Raw genomic sequence first — 16701 nt, 5'->3', positions numbered from 1 at the left:
TCTAACTGCTTGGCAAACTGCAGCCGTTCTTTAGCCTCAGGTCCTTTGTACTGGTCATTCTCTCTACTGAGAAAGCTCTTCCTCCAGATACAGAAATGGCTCATTCACTCTCCTCCAAGTCTTTGCAAAGATGTTACCTTCTCAGTGAGGCCTTTCAAAACTGTAGCTCCTTTTCTCAGCATATCCAATTATTCTTACCCTTCTCTATTTTTTCCATAGTATTTATATCACTAATATAGTACAGAAGTGATTTATTTTCTATCAACGAGAATTTAAGTTCCAGAAATCATGGATTTTTCTATTTTATTCACTGACATAATTTGCAGCTCACAGACAGTGCCTGACAAGTAATATGAACACAATAAATATTTATTGAATGAATAAATAAGTCTTAAAAACAAATAATTTGTCAGGTATGAAGATTTGAAAGGGTATTCCAGGAAGAAGGAATGGCATGTGTAAATGCATGAGAATGGAACATTTAATACCAGTGATCTCTTGATGCTAGAATGTTATTATCCTATCTGTTTCTCTTAACAGCAAACTCTAAAGAGTTGTCCATACTTGCTGTCTCCAATTCATCCCCTCCCATTCCCTCTCGATACTCTAATCAAGTTGATGCTCTCACCACTACCATATGGAAATTGATCAATTAAGTAACTAAACTGCAATGCTGCTCAGTCAGATATAGTAGTCAAGATCAAGTTCTCAACTGATCTATGATTTTAATCATAGTATTTGACATCAGGTCATTCTCCCTGAAAAATACCTTTAGTGGATTTCCAAAATATCCCATTCTCTTGGATTTTTCTGCCTCACTGCCACTTCTAAATCTCTTCTGCTGATTATTCTTGATCTCCCTAACCTCTTACCAATGGAGTGCACCACATCTCCATCCTTGGGTCTCATCCATTTCCTATGTACACATACTCCTGTGAGGGTATCATCTAGTGCTCTGGCTTTTAAGTCTAAAGGCCAGTGACTTGCAAATTTATATCCCAAATCAACTCCAGACTTATTTACCCCGCCTACTCCTCATCTCTAACTTAGATGTCTAATATGTACCTCAAACTTAACATGTCCTAAACTCACCCACCCAAACCTGCTCCACTGTGTTCTCTCCATCTTGTTTAACAGCAATTCCATCCTTCTACTTGCTCAGCTTGTTAACATATTTCTCTCACATTCTACACCCACTCTACCATCACTCATGCTGGCCTGACTTTCAAACATGTCCTCAGAGGCCACCTACCACTGTCACTCTGATCCAAGTTGCCATTCTCTCTCATCTACATTATTGCTACAACTATCTAAATAGTGTCCCTGTTTCCACATTCTCTGCATTCTTCCCCCCATCAATTCTCAACCTACTAACCAAAATGATCCCTTTAAAACTTCAGTAAATTCATGTCACTCTGTTAAAAATGCTCCAGAGGCTTTCCCTCTCAATGGAGTAAAGTCATAATCCCTGCAACGGCCTATAAGGCACTACACAATTTGACACTCCCCGCCCCCGCACCCCAATTCCCTATTGAGTACCTCTCTGACCTCTTCATCACTCTTCCTTTGCTCACTAAGCTCCAGCCACACTAGCTGCCTTAGAATACTCCCACTGCAGAACCTTTATATCCCTTTCTTTCCCCCCTTTGTATCAACTCTTCTCCAAATAATCACAGGGTTTACTCACTGTCTTTACTCAGATGTCACTTTCTTAGCCTTTCCAGAGGAAACTATTTTAAAATTGCACACGTGGCCCCATTTCACTTCATATTATATATATATATATATATATAGCCATTGATTTATCAGTGTCTAATCTAAGATCACATAATATCCTTATTTAATTGTCTGTCTTCTCCTACTAAAATGTGTTTCACGAGGGTATGGGTTTTTGTCAAGTTTGTTTGCTGCTGTACCCTTAGCCAGGAGTGCCTAGCACACAGCAGCTAGTGGACAAACATTTGTTGAAGAAAACAACTCTGGATAAATGGAAGAAGTCTCAAATACTCAGAACTGACCAATATTGGAACGAGTCTCCTTTGCAAATGCTGAGCAGATGTTGGGAGATGTCAAGCAAATAATGGGAAGATGGTTTTAAAAGAATTTTCTGCAATGGGGAAGAAGTTTAACTAGGAACCTTACAACACGAAGGCTCAATGTTTCTTCCTAAAGTTTTGCCAAAAAGAGAAAAAAGTAAAATCAAAGATCACCAACTAGTCCATGGATAGAACATAGGAATGTACAGAAACTCAAGTCACATCTCACACCCTTGAAGGGATACTAACATAGAAATCGTGTCCATCTCCCAAAAAAATCCAGTCAGAAGGATCAAATCTCATTTTGCTAATTAGGAAACCACTGCTGAACTGTCCTCCTCAGTAAGTTGGTTCTTGGTTCTTAACTTAATAAATGGCACTAGCAATCACTCACCCAAACGCTCAAGCCAGAAATCAGAGTCTTCCTTTTAACACTGCCCTGTCACCTTCCACATCGGCAACCTCGCCAGGTAACACTTGAGGAACCTGAGCCAGCCACTGGAGTACCATGCAAGGGTGACTTACCATTCAGAGTGAGGGATTTTAAACAGCGGTCAGGACTGCGTGGGCATCCGAGTTTCAACACTGGCCTATGTTGTATGACATCTGTATGACATCCATTGCTAGGTCACCTTAACAACTCGAGGTCTCAGCTTGCAGACTTACCAAGTTAGAGAAAGGACGGGCATCTCGCTGTAGGGACTAACTGAACCAATGTACGTACAGTGCCTCGTACAGGACTTGGCACATAGCATTCACTGACAGGAGTTACTTATTATTTAGTCTGCAGCTCTTGTCTGGGACGGTCCCGGCTAACTCTAAATCAGAAATATTAAGTTCCGAGTCCGGTTCTCCTGAATCGGGTCCGTCATCTAGAAAAAAATCATCGTCCCTATTCCCTACCGAAATCCTACCTGCACATCAAGACCCAGTTCCAGTTCTAAGTTTTTCCCAGTCTTCCATCACCCCGTCGCCTTAAAAGAGATCCGGAGGAGGAGGCTCCTTCCAGAACTCGGGTAAGCAGTCTCTCAACGCTCATCCCGCGGGTACGTACGAAGGGCTCACAGGGAGGTAGAAAGTGTTCTTAAAAAGCAGGGAGTGGGGCCGTCACACAGAAATCCCTACTTTCCAAGGAGCTGACCTAACCGGCCGCTCGCCCCCCTCACGCAGCCGGGCGCAAAATCGAAGGGACGACAGGCGGCCGGTTAAATCCAAACCAGGGCCTCCCCCAGCGAGCCCCTCCGAGCGGGTGCAAAGGCCGCAGCCGGAGATACCCGAGCGTCGGGTGGGCGGGACGACGGGCCGCGCGGGGCTCGCTGGACAGAAGGCTCCGGAGAGCAGCGCCGGGAGCTTCGCCCGGGAAAGGCACGGATCTCCTCAGAGTGCGGGGCGGCAACGCCAAAGGCCCCTCACTTACCGTTCTTTCGGCGGGGGGCGACCACCACCCAGCTCCTGGAGCTCCGCGGCGCCGGGGGGTAGGGCTTGGGTTTAAACTCCGCAGCCGTTGGCGGTTGACACATCAGCCAATCAGATCCCGAGGAGGCCGCGCAAAGGAGGGCGGTTACTAGGAAGTGGGAGGTGGAAGGGGCGGGACCTCGAGGTGAGGGTCAGAGGGGCGTGGCCAGGAGAGCTTGGGGGAAATTCGAAGAAAGGGAATTTGGTGGGTTGGGCCTTGAGCAGGTGGGGTTGTACTGCCTTCTGATGCCTTGACCCAAAAGGAAACATTCCTTTAACAAAAATACCGTTTTTGGATTTCTAAAATTCTTGACGGTCATCTTTGCATTATGATGCCAGCATCTTTATTTAGTTTTCACTTAAAAGCACACCCCATTTTTCTTTCAACTTGCTCAAGGAAAAGCGGCAAGATTTCTTTGAAAACCCTGCATCTCATTTAGGTCTTATACAAATGGTTTGGTCCAGCTAAATCTAGAAGAATGGTGTTTTCCATTACATATAACTACATTAAAAAATATGTATTATTCTGTTTATGTTCCAAGGCAATTAGCTTAGTTTTTTTCTTACAAGTGACTTTCATGATCTATCGAAAAACTACACTGAGAATAAAATTTCCTGAAAATGAAACTTTCATTTCTGAAAATTTCTGAAATTTTCTGAACTGAACTGAAAATAGCTTCTTGAATCTAGATTTTAATAATTGGTTTTATAGTGATGCAGTCAACTTCATATTCATGTCAATGTTTTGTTCATCTGGGGACATTTGAGAATCACAAATTTCCATTGTACTTGAGAGAATCCAGAAAAAGTATGTAATCTATGATTCTGAGTTAGATCTTTAATCTCATATATTTCAAAATCGGTAACGAAGGAGATCTGGCTACATGAATCTTGTGTAAGTATAAGAGTATTTATTGATTGGCCAGCTGCTAAAATTACAGTTTATGGTTCAGTAAGATCTTCCATAAAAGTGGTTTAGAATGTAGTATACTGGTTATAAAAATTTCTGGTTTATTTAGGGATTAACTAGCACTATGTCTTGTTTACCCAGCCTGACACATTAAATGCTCAATATATGTTTAGTTTTTTAAATGAACCATGTCTTGGCTCTGCCATTTAGTGCTTATTTAATCTTGGCCAAGTCACATAATCTCTTTGAGCTTCTGTTTCTTCGTTTGCAATATGGAGGTTAATAACAACATCCAATATATTTTTATGATGGTTCCAATCAGCAGACCATTTTGTTCAAATACACTAATATCACTTTCCTCTTGACTTGTTTTGTAGCTCCAGCTTCAAAACCAAAACAAACAGAAAAGGGAAAGCAGTCAGAGGTAAAAGAAATGTTACAAACCTTTTCAAGACAAATACCAATGCCACTTTTTAAAAAAAGATTTTATTTATTTATTTGAGAGAGAAAGGGAGAGAGACTGAATGAGAGAGAGAGCATGAGAGGAGAGAGGTCAGTGGGAGAATCAGACTCCCTGATGATGAGAGAGCCTGATGTGGGACTCGATCCCGGGACTCCAGGATTGTGACCTGAGCAGAAGGCAGTCGCTTAACCAACTGAGCCACCCAGGTGCCCCCCCAATACCACTTTTTTAAAAAGTGATGATTCTCTTATTTCAGAGCAAGTTGAGATAATTTAATGAATCATTGTTTTGTAAATTATAAAAAGCTCTTGAAAATGTAAATTATTTTCATACACAACCATAAACTTAAAAGGTATAATTAATTGAACTGGATGTAACCTGATCTGAGCTTGCTTTTAGGTCATTTGCCTCTTGGTAGAATGGATAGAGGCAGGAGCCGTGAACTAAGAGAGTGAAGATACAGTTAGTTTTATCTTGAACATACATTAGCTGTGGGGTCTTTGTTTTGGGCTCCTTATCTGTAAAGCAAACCAGTTAAATTAAATGAGCTCTCAGATCTGTCGTGATACTCTCCCGTACAAGGCACTGATTTTGCTCCCTCCCTCCATTTTCCTTTATTCCTACATTCATTAGTTGCCTGATTTTCTGGGTAGATTCCAGCCAAATAAAATTTGATTGCCCTGCCCCGCCCCCCCACACACCATAAAAACATCTAAGAAAAAACAGTCCCTGAACAGGAGCCGAGTAGAAGACACCGAAAATCAATAAACCAATAAAACAAAGTAAAAATAGTGTACTTCCATTTTATTAAACCGTTTGATCTGATCATGTCTATCAATCCGGCAGGTTGAATTACACCAAGAAAAACTAACCCAGGCTGGCAGAAGCAGAAAAGGACATTGGGTGGTTTAAAGCACTTCCAGAGAGGCTAAGAGATATGGGCTTGAAAACAGGAACCAGAGGGCCTTGGCAACAAAGACCCATCACATGCTACCAGCACAGTTTGCGAGGACACCCCTTATCTTCCACAGCCATCAGGGGCCCTGCCGGCTATCACTGGAACCTCCGCTGCTGCGCACCTCTGGAAAAAGTGGTCATGACTGTGCTACAGTCCCTACAATCCCCATCCCTTCTGCCTGGCACCGCTAGCTCCGGTTGCTAGGACTATGAACTACTATTTATTTAAAACATTTGCTTCCTTTTGAAAAAAGCCATCTCTACATTTAAAATATTTTGTTACTTCTCCTATAAGTAGTTTCTGTAACAGGAAGAAAGGAAAAAATTGGTTTGTGTCTGAGACTCTCAGCTGTTCCAGCAGCCACTACACAAAGCAAGGGTCTCTTAGGATACCGTTAGTCAGAGAAAGTAAAATAAAAAGCATGGGTTTCAAATGACTAAAGCACCACAGAATTTAAGAGGGAAAAGATAAATACAATGGCAGATTCCTCCCAAAGTAAAAATTTCAACAATGAATATAAATAAGCCCAAACAAATATGTTCAGCAAATCAAATTGCATTCAGCCAAGCCAGCACCAGTAAGTAGCTAAATCTTTATCATAACAGTTGGTTGTAGAAAACTTTGCGATGTTCACCCTTAAAGCAAATGTGAAATACTTTTCTCCATAATAGTTTAATTAGTAATATTTTAAACTCACAAAATATCATGTATCTTCTCCATCATCTTAGTCTTATTAAGATAGATGACATAGATGGTCTTCTTAAGATCCTATTTGCCATTTTTTGTAAGTAATTAACCATATAGTGAGAGAAATTATTTTTTTAAAGATTTTATTTATTTATTTGACACAGAGAGAGAAAGATCACAAGCAGGCAGAGAGAGATGAGGAAGCAGGCTCCCCGCTAAGCAGGAAGCCCAATGCGGGGCTCGATCCCAGGACCCTGAGATCATGACCTGAGCCGAAGGCAGGGGCTTAACCCACTGAGCCACCCAGGCGCCCCAGTGAGAGAAATTATTTAGAAAAAAGAGATTAACAGCTAATAGGTTATGAGGTTACACTGATGGAAAGTGGGCGGTGTCGAAGAATTACAGAGACCAGTACATGCAACACATCATTGCCGCAATACAAGGTAGTCCACGTTCATTGCCACAGTAGCAGCAGAGGGCAGAGAGATTCCTGTTTGGTTGTAGATCTGGGAGGCCAACACAGGATGTTCATATGACCCTAAGGGGCTGTGGTAGTTTGCAAAGTTCCTAATACCTCGAACTTATAAAAATTACTTTATAGGGCAAAACCATGGATATTACTTTATTTTGAAAAAGAGTCCTTGAAGGGGCTCCTAGGTGGCTCAGTGGGTTAAAGCCTCTGCCTTCGGCTCAGCTCATGACCCCAGGGTCTGTGGATCAAGCCCTCCATGGGGCTCTCTGCTCAGCAGGGAGCCTGCTTCCTCCTCTCTCTCTGCCTGCCTTTCTGCCTACTTGTGAACTCTGTCTGTCAAGTAAATAAATAAAATCTTAAAAAAAAAAAAAAAAAGAGTCCTTGAAGATTTCATTATGTTGAGGATTTGGAGATGAGGAAATTATCCTGGATTACCCAGGTGAGCTCTAAATGTCATCACAAGTGTTCCTGAGAGACGCAGAGAGAAATGTGGTGCAGAGATTTAAAGAGAAGAAGGAGCAGAGAGAGATGCAGGAATGTCAACAGTCACCGGAAGCTACAAGAACCAAGGGTCAAATTCCCCCAGAGTTTTCAGACGGAGTGCAGTCATGCTGGTACCTCGATTTGGGGTTTCTGGCCACCAGAATTGTCAGAGAATAAATTTCTGTTGTTCTAAGCCACCCAGTTTGGGGGACTCTGTTGCAGTAGCCTCAGGAAAGTAGTACAGGGCTTGTAAAAGATGCATAGGGCTTCACCAGATGAGAGTTGCATTGTATGGAAAGGGGCATTTTATACTGAGAGAAAAAAGGCAGAACAAAAACAATAAAATGTCAAAAAATGAGTAAATTTTCTAATGAATAGTCCAGTTCAGATATAATGTAAATATTAAGGGCTGGGTAGAAAAGGCGGGAGTAATTTCAGAACTGCTAACCCATAATTGAAAACTCGACTGACTAGAGTTGGATATTCGTTTACCGGTTTTGTTCTAATCTTCTGCTCAAGGCACGGTGGTCAAATACTGTGATCTAAAGTTACTTGGATTCATTAATTTTCTCCCCTCTATTCAGGGTGACTAACTCTATTATTCACTTGAATTATAGCTAGGTTTGCTTAAGTCTATGTGTATATAGTTTTATTTTTTCCCTATCTTTATATGCATGTATGTTTATGTTTATATATGCATTTTAGTATGTGAAGCATTAACTAGTTTCAAAAGTCAGAACTTTATGAATACATGTATTCAAAATCATCACTCTTCCTTTCTTCTACCCCTTTCTCACTCCTACATCCTTACTGCCTGTATTAGTTTCCTATGGCTGCTGTAACAAATCACTGCAAATTTAATAGTTTAAAACAACAGAAACCTGTCTTCTGGTGGTTCTGGAGGCCAGAAGTCTGAGACAAATCTTAGGGGGCTAAAATGAGTATGTCAGCGAGGGCGTATTCCCTCTGGAAGCTCATGGGGAAAATCTGTTCCCTTGCCTTTTCCAGCAACCAGAGCTGCATTCCTTATGTTCTTTGACCCAGGGTACCTTTCCCCTTTTTCAAAACCAGTAGCTTCACATCTAGTGCTTCTGACTTCCCATTTCCATTACAAAGCCTTCTCTTCTGTTTATAGTCAAACCTCCCTCTGTCTGCCTCTTATAAGGATACTTGTGATTACAGTTTAGTACCCACCTTGAAAATCCCAGATAATCTCTCCATCTCAAGATATTTATGTTTTAAAAGATTGCATTTATTAACTTAAGGGTTTTGGAGTGGAGGAAGGTGGAGATTGGGTGAGCCTGGTGGTGGGTATTATGTAAGGCACGTATTGCATGGAGAACTGGGTGTGGTACATAAACAATGAATTCTGGAACACTGAAAAGAAATTAAATTAAATTAATTTAAAAAAATATTGCCTTTATTTATTTGATATATATATATAGAGAGAATATAAGCAGGCTGAGCAGGAGGCAGAGGGAGGAGAAACAGGCTCCCCATGGAGAAGGGAGCGCAATGCAGGGGTAAATTCCAGGACACTGGGATCATGACCTGAACTGAAGGCAGATGCTTAACCAACTGAGCCACCCAGATGCCCTTTTTTTTCTTTTTAATTGCAACTTGTCTGTTCCTAGAGGATCTGCTTCCTCTGCAGTACTCTCAAGTAGTGACTGCTTTTCCTTCCACTCTCTGCATACATCAGGGTATGTATTACTATTGTTGGGTCACCCAAAAATTGGGTACCCCAATAATGGGTCCGTGATTAAAGGAGCGAGACTGATACAAAGCGAAGGTCAAGCAAAGCCTTATTTCGCGCCAAGCATCAGGAATCAGACGGACCAACAAACAGAAGGGTCGGGGCCGCCCCTCCAGAGAGGAGGACCCCTCCCTGCTTTCCAGACTGACTTTTATAGAGCAAAGGCTATGTGGTTGGGTTTGGCCACACACAGGTGGCCAATGAGATTGTAACATACACACAGGAAACTCCAAGTGATGCTAGGTGACAAATTGAATTACAATTTACCCTAGTAGACATTTGAACCAGCCTATCACACCTTGGTTAGGATTGGCACCAAAAGGCTCCCAAAGGGCTGGGGCCCATACTCCTTGGTAGTTAGGAGACAGTACGCGCCCCCACTGATTGAATACTTCCACCTGGCTTGAACCAACCTTGTACTTGGACTTTGTTACCTGGGACTGTTTTCTGGGACTTGCTTTTAAGTAAGTTCCCCTGGTTGGGGGAGGGCAAGGCCAATTTAAGCTTTACAACAAAATGGCAGTTCAACCGGGGTGGGGCTGCTCCGGCTGAATAGGCTCTTACACTATTAACAAACATTTTTTTCTTCTTTCCTTTCTCTAAGTCCTAGTTAATCTGAACTGTGTGCCATCTGGATATAGTATCTCTCCTTGTCTCTTCAATGTCATCTTCTAAGGTTCTTCTAATCACCCATTGTTGATGACATTGGCTTCTGTTTCATCTTCTTTGTTTTCACTCTTGTTGATTTTACTACTTATGGGGATAGCTCATCTGAAAATAATCATTTCTTCTGTCCCATCTCAGCCTGGAACCTTGGCATTGTAATGATAATACTGTTGAAATCTTGAAATCGAATATAATACTCTCTGACAAGACAAGGTTGTCTCACTCTCACCACTTTTATTCAACACAGTACAGGAAGTCCTAGCTGCAGCAATCAGACATCCAAAAGGCATCCAGACTGGTGAGGAAGAAGTAAAACCATCACTATTCACAGATGACATGATACCATATATATAGAAAACCCTATATATAGAAAATACCAAAAAATTATTAGAACTGATAAATGACATCAGTCAAGTGGCAGAATACAAAATTAATATACAGAAATCTGTTGTTATTTCTTTCCACTGACAATGAAGTAGCAGAAGGAGAAATTAAGAACACAGTACCATTTATAATTGCATCAACAAGAGCAAAATGGCTAAAAATAAATTTAACCAAGGAGGTAAAAGACCTATACTTTTTGAAAATTATAAGACATTGAAGAAGGAAACTAAAGACAAATACATGGAAAGATCTACCATGTTCATGGATTCAAAGAATTAAAATTGTTAGAGTGTGCATACTATACAAAGCAATCTACAGATTCAATGCAATCCCTATCAGAATACCAATAGCATTTTTCACAGAACTAGAACAAATAATCCTAAGATTTGCATGGAACCACAAAGGGCCTTGAATAGCCAAAGTATTTATCAAGCTTCTTGAGAAAGAAGAACAAAGCTGGAGGTATCACAATCCCAGATTTCAAGATATACTACAAAGCTATAGTAATTAAAATAGCATGGTATTGGCACAAAAATAGACATATAGATCAATAGGAAGAATAGGGAGCCCCAAAACAAACCCGTGTTTGATCAATTAATCTGTGACAAAGGAGACAAGAATATATAACGGGAAAAGACAGCCTCTTCAATAAATGGTGTTGGGAAAACGGGACAGCAACATGCAAAAAAATGAAACAAAACCACTTTTTTACACCATACACAAAAATAAATTCAAAATGGATTAAAACTCTAAATGTGAGACCTTAAACCATAAAACTTTTTTTTTTGAACCCATAAAACTCTTAAAAGAAAACATAGGCAGTAATCTTTTGGACATCTGCCTTAAAGATATGTTTATGGATCTGTCGCCTCAGGCATGGGGAAAAAAAGGTAAAAATAAACTGCTGGGACTGCACCAAAATCAAAGCTTTTGTGCAGCAAAGGGAGCCATTAACAAAACAAAAAGGCAACCTAGTGAATGGGAGAAGATATTTGCAAATGATGTATCTGATAAGGGGTTGATATCCAAAATACATAAAGAAGTTATACTACTCAACTCAACACCAAAAAACCCCAATCCAATTAAAAAATGGGCAAAGGAAAAATAGACATTTTTCCAAAAAAGACATATAGATGGCCAATAGATACATGGAAAGATGCTCAACATCTTTGTATGTATGTACACATACATATACATACACATATACATATATACACAATGGAAAATTACTCATAAAATGAATAAAAATGAAATAATATTGAACAAAATCTTGCCAGTTGTGACAACATGGATGGATTTAGAGGTTATTATGGTAGGTAAAATAAGTCAAACAGAGAAGGAAAATGCCATCTGATTTCACTTACATGTGGAATCTAAAAAATAAACAAAAATAAATGAACAAACCGACTCCTAAACACAGAGAACAAATTGGTGATTGTCAGAGGGAAAGTGGGCAAAAGATGGGCAAAATAGAGGAATGGCATTAAGATGTACAAACTTGCAGTATAAAATAAATAAGCTGAAGAGATGGAAAATATAGCATAGGGAATGCAGTCAATAATATTGTAATAACATTGTGTAGTGACAGATAATGACTGTACTTATAGCAATAAGCACTGAGTAATGTATAGAATTGTCTAATCAGTATATTATACCCTGAAATGTAATACTGTACATCAATTATTCTTCAATAAAATAAAATGAAATTTAAAAAGCATGATATTCTCAGGACACCCTGGGTGGCTCAGTCAGTTAAATATCTGATTTCATCTTGATTTCAATTCAGGTCATGACCTCAGGGTCATGAGATTGAGCCCTGTGTTGGGCTCTGTGCTGGGTGTAGAGATTGGTTAAGATTCCCTTTCTCCCTTTGTCTCTCTTTGCTCTCTCTCTCTCTCTCTCTCATACACACACACACGCACACACACACACAGTATGATAGTCTCTAATCACTGCCTCCGATCCTTCCAGGTCACTTGACTCTAATACTCCTATTTAAATCATTTCTCAATTTCACTAAGATTTCCAATCCATTAACTTCACTTTTCTTCACTACCCACCACCATCCCTATATAGTTACTTCTCTCCTTTCCAGCGTAGAGTCCCTTCATTAGGCGAATCAATCACTTACCAACTCTCTTGCCCCTCTCTCCTTCTATTTTATTTCAACCCTAGCTGAGTCCCATTATCAGCTTCTACAATGAAGTGGTTGAATGTTCCTGGATAAAAGTCACATACCTGGGATGACTGACTTATCATCCATGTTACAATGATTATAATCTTCCAATAGGTTCTCATTTCTTCTTGGCAATCCTAGAATGTTTCTATAGAAACTTTGATTTTTCGGGACGCCTGGGTGGCGCAGTTGGTTGGACGACTGCCTCTGGCTCAGGGCGTGATCCTGGAGTCCTGGGATCGAGTCCCACATCAGGCTCCCAGCTCCATGGGGAGTCTGCTTCGCTCTCTGACCTTCTCCTCGCTCATTCTCTCTCTCACTGTCTCTCTCTCTCAAATAAATAAAATAAAATCTTTAAAAAAAAAAAAAAGAAACTTTGATTTTTCAATTTCTGAAGATAGTTTATATTTTATCTTCCTTCCTCAAACCTTGTCTATACCTCATCTTCTTTACTCTCAGCCTCTGACTTTGGTTTATATTTAGTAGAAAAAGTAGAAGCCATTCCATCAGAATTTTCTCATTTACTTACTGTGAATTTTACCAGTTTATCAGAACTTAATCTGCCTTCTCTGTTTTATCTCCTGTCTCTGCTCTTGTCCAAAAGAAATTCCTCCACTTGTGGAATATTACTCAGCCATAAAAAGGAATGAAATCTTATCATTTGGAATAACATGGATGGAACTAGAGAGTATTATGCTAAGGGAAATAAGTCAGTCAGAGAAAGATAAATACCATGGATTTCACTCATGTGAAGAATTTAAGAAACAAAACAAATGAGCAAAGGGAACCAGAGAGAGAGAGAGAGAGAAGAGAGAGATAGAGAAATCAATATACAGACTCTTAACTCCAGAGAACAAACTGATGGTCACCAGAGGGGAGGTGGGTAGGGAGGGGTGAAACAGGTGATGGGATTACAGAGTACATCTGTGATGAGCACCGGGTGTTGTACGGAATTGTTGAATCACTATATTGCACCCCTAAAACTAATATAACACCGTATGTTAACTAACTGGAATTAAATTAAAAACTTAAAAATAAAAGAAAACCCTCCATTTGTGATCTGGTTCCAGTACTCTTTTGTCTTCTCAAGTTCTTATTCCTTCAGTGGTCCCCACTCTCCCTCCTGTATCGCCAATCTCGACCTTTCCACTGAATCATTCCATCAGCATAACCTGCTCTAGTAATTTTCATCCTAGAGCTTCTTTCCTTGATCCTGCATCCCACCTTGCCTACAGCTCCACTTCTCTCATCTTCTCTTTACCATCGGTCTTCTCCAGCTTTATAAACAGTTTCCCATCTCACATTTACCCGTTGACCCAGTTTCATCTGGGCTTGCCTCTTCATCATAGCATTGAAACTACTTTTGTCAAGGTCACCAAGAATGCCCATGTTATCCAATCCAATGGACTCTTGATCTCTGAGCAGCATTTGACAGAAATGACGTTTTCCTCTCTGTAGCTCCATACTCTCCTCCCCTCTGGCTTTTTCTTCTAAGCCTGAACTCTAAGTATTAGAGGCAATGCTCCATACCACTTCTCATTTACCTGTTCTTTGCATAGGTGATTTTATCCAGTTCCATGGCTTTTAATGTTGATGTCTTCCAAATTCAAACCTTTAGCACAGAACTTCACTCCTGACTTCCAAATTTATTCACCAGCTATTCAATCTCTAGTTGGATGCCTATTAAACATCTCTCTGATCTCTTCTGATCTCTCCCATAAGTCACCATTTCAGTAAGTGGCGCCAGTATCCAGTTTTTCAAGCCAACATTTTGGAAGTGACCCTGCAAGTTTCCTTTCCCGTATTTCCCATATGTGGCAGCCGTGAAAACACACCACTCAGATCTCTGATCACAGGGAGCATTACTGGCTGGGGGCCCCAGTCACTGTTCTCTGAAATCTATCACCATGATCCAGGCTGTACTTCCCCTGGATTGCTCTGAGCCAGTGACTGAGTGAGGCAGGGTCAGTAAGGCAGGCCCATTCCTGGGAGACATAGGACTCCTCTGCTGGGGGGCACTGGTTTGAGGACTCCCCACTGGCTTTCTTGGGGAGCATCTTGCATCATATCTACAACTTTTCCTACCCATTTTTTTTTTTCCTGTCCTCCACGAGAGTTGACTCACCATCCAGGCTAAAGGTTTTCCCAGCCCTCTTCAGAGCCCTCCTTGTTTTTCCTTCACAGGTGTCTGTTCAATAAGTCTTCAGCATGTTTAATCTAACTTTAGGGGCTGCTTCTCAAAGAACCGGAACTAACACACCACAGCTGAACAGTCAGCAATGTTATGTAATTTCTGTTTCCTACATACATCTCTCGCAGTCATCCACTTCTCTCTGTTGCCGTCATCACTGAGTAAAAGCTATGCCACTTCTCCCCTAGATTATTGCAACGGCTGCCTACTCTCCAAACCATTCTCAACATAGTAGCCAGAGAGATTTTTTTTTAAATAGTAAATCAATCATGCCACTTTCCTGCTTACAACCTTTCGATGGATTTCCATTATACCTGGGGTAAAATTTAAACTCCCATGACCACCACAAGGTACTCTAAAACTTGGCTCTTGCCTATCTTTTTAGCTTCATCTTATATCACCTTCCTCCTTAGCCCCACACTTACAAGCTCCAGCCCTACTAGTGTCCTTTCTCTTCTTACAAACTGTCAAATCCTTTCCTGCCTTCGGGCCTTTCCGCTTGCTCTCTCTTCTCCATAATTACGCTTCCTCCATCTTTTCAGAGGGTAGGTTCATTTTCATCCTTAGTGCTCAACTTAAATGCCCCCTCATCAGCAGGGCCTTCTCCACCCCAGCCATCATCTCCACCCAACATGATCCTATTTCCTCTCAAGCAGTTTCCACTACCCATAACCACTTTGCTTAGTGTCTGTTTCTCCCACTTGAACAGGAGTAGGCAAATTATGGCCCACAGGCAGCCAACTCTTTTTGTATGGCCAAGATCGAAGAATGGTTCTTACATATTTAAGTGTTTGAAGAAGGTTCCTTAAGAATATTTCACAACACAGGAATATTATTTGACATTCAAATTCCAAAGTCCACAAATAGAGCTGGAACACAGACACTCTCATTTAGGTATTAACTATGGCTGCTTTAACATTACAACAGCAAAGCTGAGCAGCTGCATATGGCCCACAAAGCCTAGAACATTTACAGAAAAAGCTTTTTTTTTCTTCCTAGACTGTTATTTATTAAGTAATCTCTACCCCCAACATGGGGCTCAGACTTATAACCCCAAGAAAAAGAATCACATGCTCTAGCAACAGAGTCTGCCAGGCATGCCCAGTAAAGTTTTCCAGACCACTGCACTAGAATGTGGGTGCCATGGGTCAGGGGCACTGATTGTCTTGTTCAGTCCTTCCCTCCTAGTGCCCGGTCCACAGCTAATGCTCAATTTATAGGACAAATCAATCTTCCCACTCTCCAAGGACTATTACTGTCTGAGGGGGTGGGTGGGTGTAGGTCCCATTGGCTTCCCTTCTAAGACCCAGGCAGAGGAATTGGGAACCAATTACCACTGGCTCTAGAAATAGTACCTTGAAATAGTATCTTGAAAACAGGACTGGGTTTTATTCATCTTGAAATATCTAGCAAAGTATTTCGAACAAGGTAAGATGCTGCTGGAAGCTGGAAGAACTCTTTTGGGGGTGTAGTTAAGATAAAATGAAATAATCAGGCAACAGGCTCAGCATAATGTCGGATGGACAGTAGTGTTCACTCAAAGGTCGCTCCTGCCTCAATTTTCTTTGCTGTGATGGGAATAAAAATATGGGGGTAGTACAACAGACTAAATTAAACAAGAATGCTCTGCGTGAAACAGCTTTGTAAACTACAGACACTCTCCGAATGGACTTATCGAAGTGCATGCGGTATATTACTAAACTTGGCATTGAGCCGCCCAGTTCGGAGGGAAGGGCTCTCACCTGGAAGTAAGAAGACATTAACTCTTCCTAACTCTTACCACTTAACTGACCAGGAACAATCAGAACATCGGTGTTGTTTCTTTTCTTCTCGCGTAAAAGCAGCCTCTGCACAGACGCGACATTTCTCTGCCTCTCTGCCAGGTCTTGCCTTTTCCTGCAGGTACCGAGCCCTCCCACTCTCGCTCTACCCGAGCCCGCGGGCTGAGGCGGCCTGAGGGGCGGGGCCAGTCCAGGGGCGGGGCGGGGCGGGGCGGGGCGGGTCTGGGGCGGGGCCGCCCTCTTTCCGGGTGTAGTCGCCGCCGGGCCGGGCCACACGGGGGCG

The 16701-nt window shown here is 41.4% G+C and overlaps 1 protein-coding gene across 3 annotated transcripts in view; it reads right to left on the bottom strand.

Moving 5' to 3' along the window:
• Positions 1 to 3517, bottom strand: part of SGO2 (shugoshin 2) — a 42833-nt gene extending 39316 nt beyond the window's left edge. The window contains exon 1 of one of the 3 annotated variants that reach the window (XM_044241256.1): positions 3454 to 3517. The gene's annotated coding sequence lies outside the window, so the exon portion shown is untranslated. Of the gene's footprint in view, positions 1 to 2561; positions 2923 to 2950; positions 3218 to 3453 lie in introns of those variants that run through there. The other 2 variants (XM_044241258.1, XM_044241255.1) reach the window with 2 other exon arrangements.
• Positions 3518 to 16701: the final 13184 nt, after the last annotated feature.

The sequence above is a fragment of the Neovison vison genome, chromosome 3, assembly GCF_020171115.1.
Source record: "Neovison vison isolate M4711 chromosome 3, ASM_NN_V1, whole genome shotgun sequence".
In the NCBI taxonomy this organism is placed as follows: Eukaryota; Metazoa; Chordata; class Mammalia; order Carnivora; family Mustelidae; genus Neogale; species Neogale vison.
Note: the sequence above shows the minus strand (reverse complement) of the source record. Positions and strands in the feature narration are given on the sequence as shown.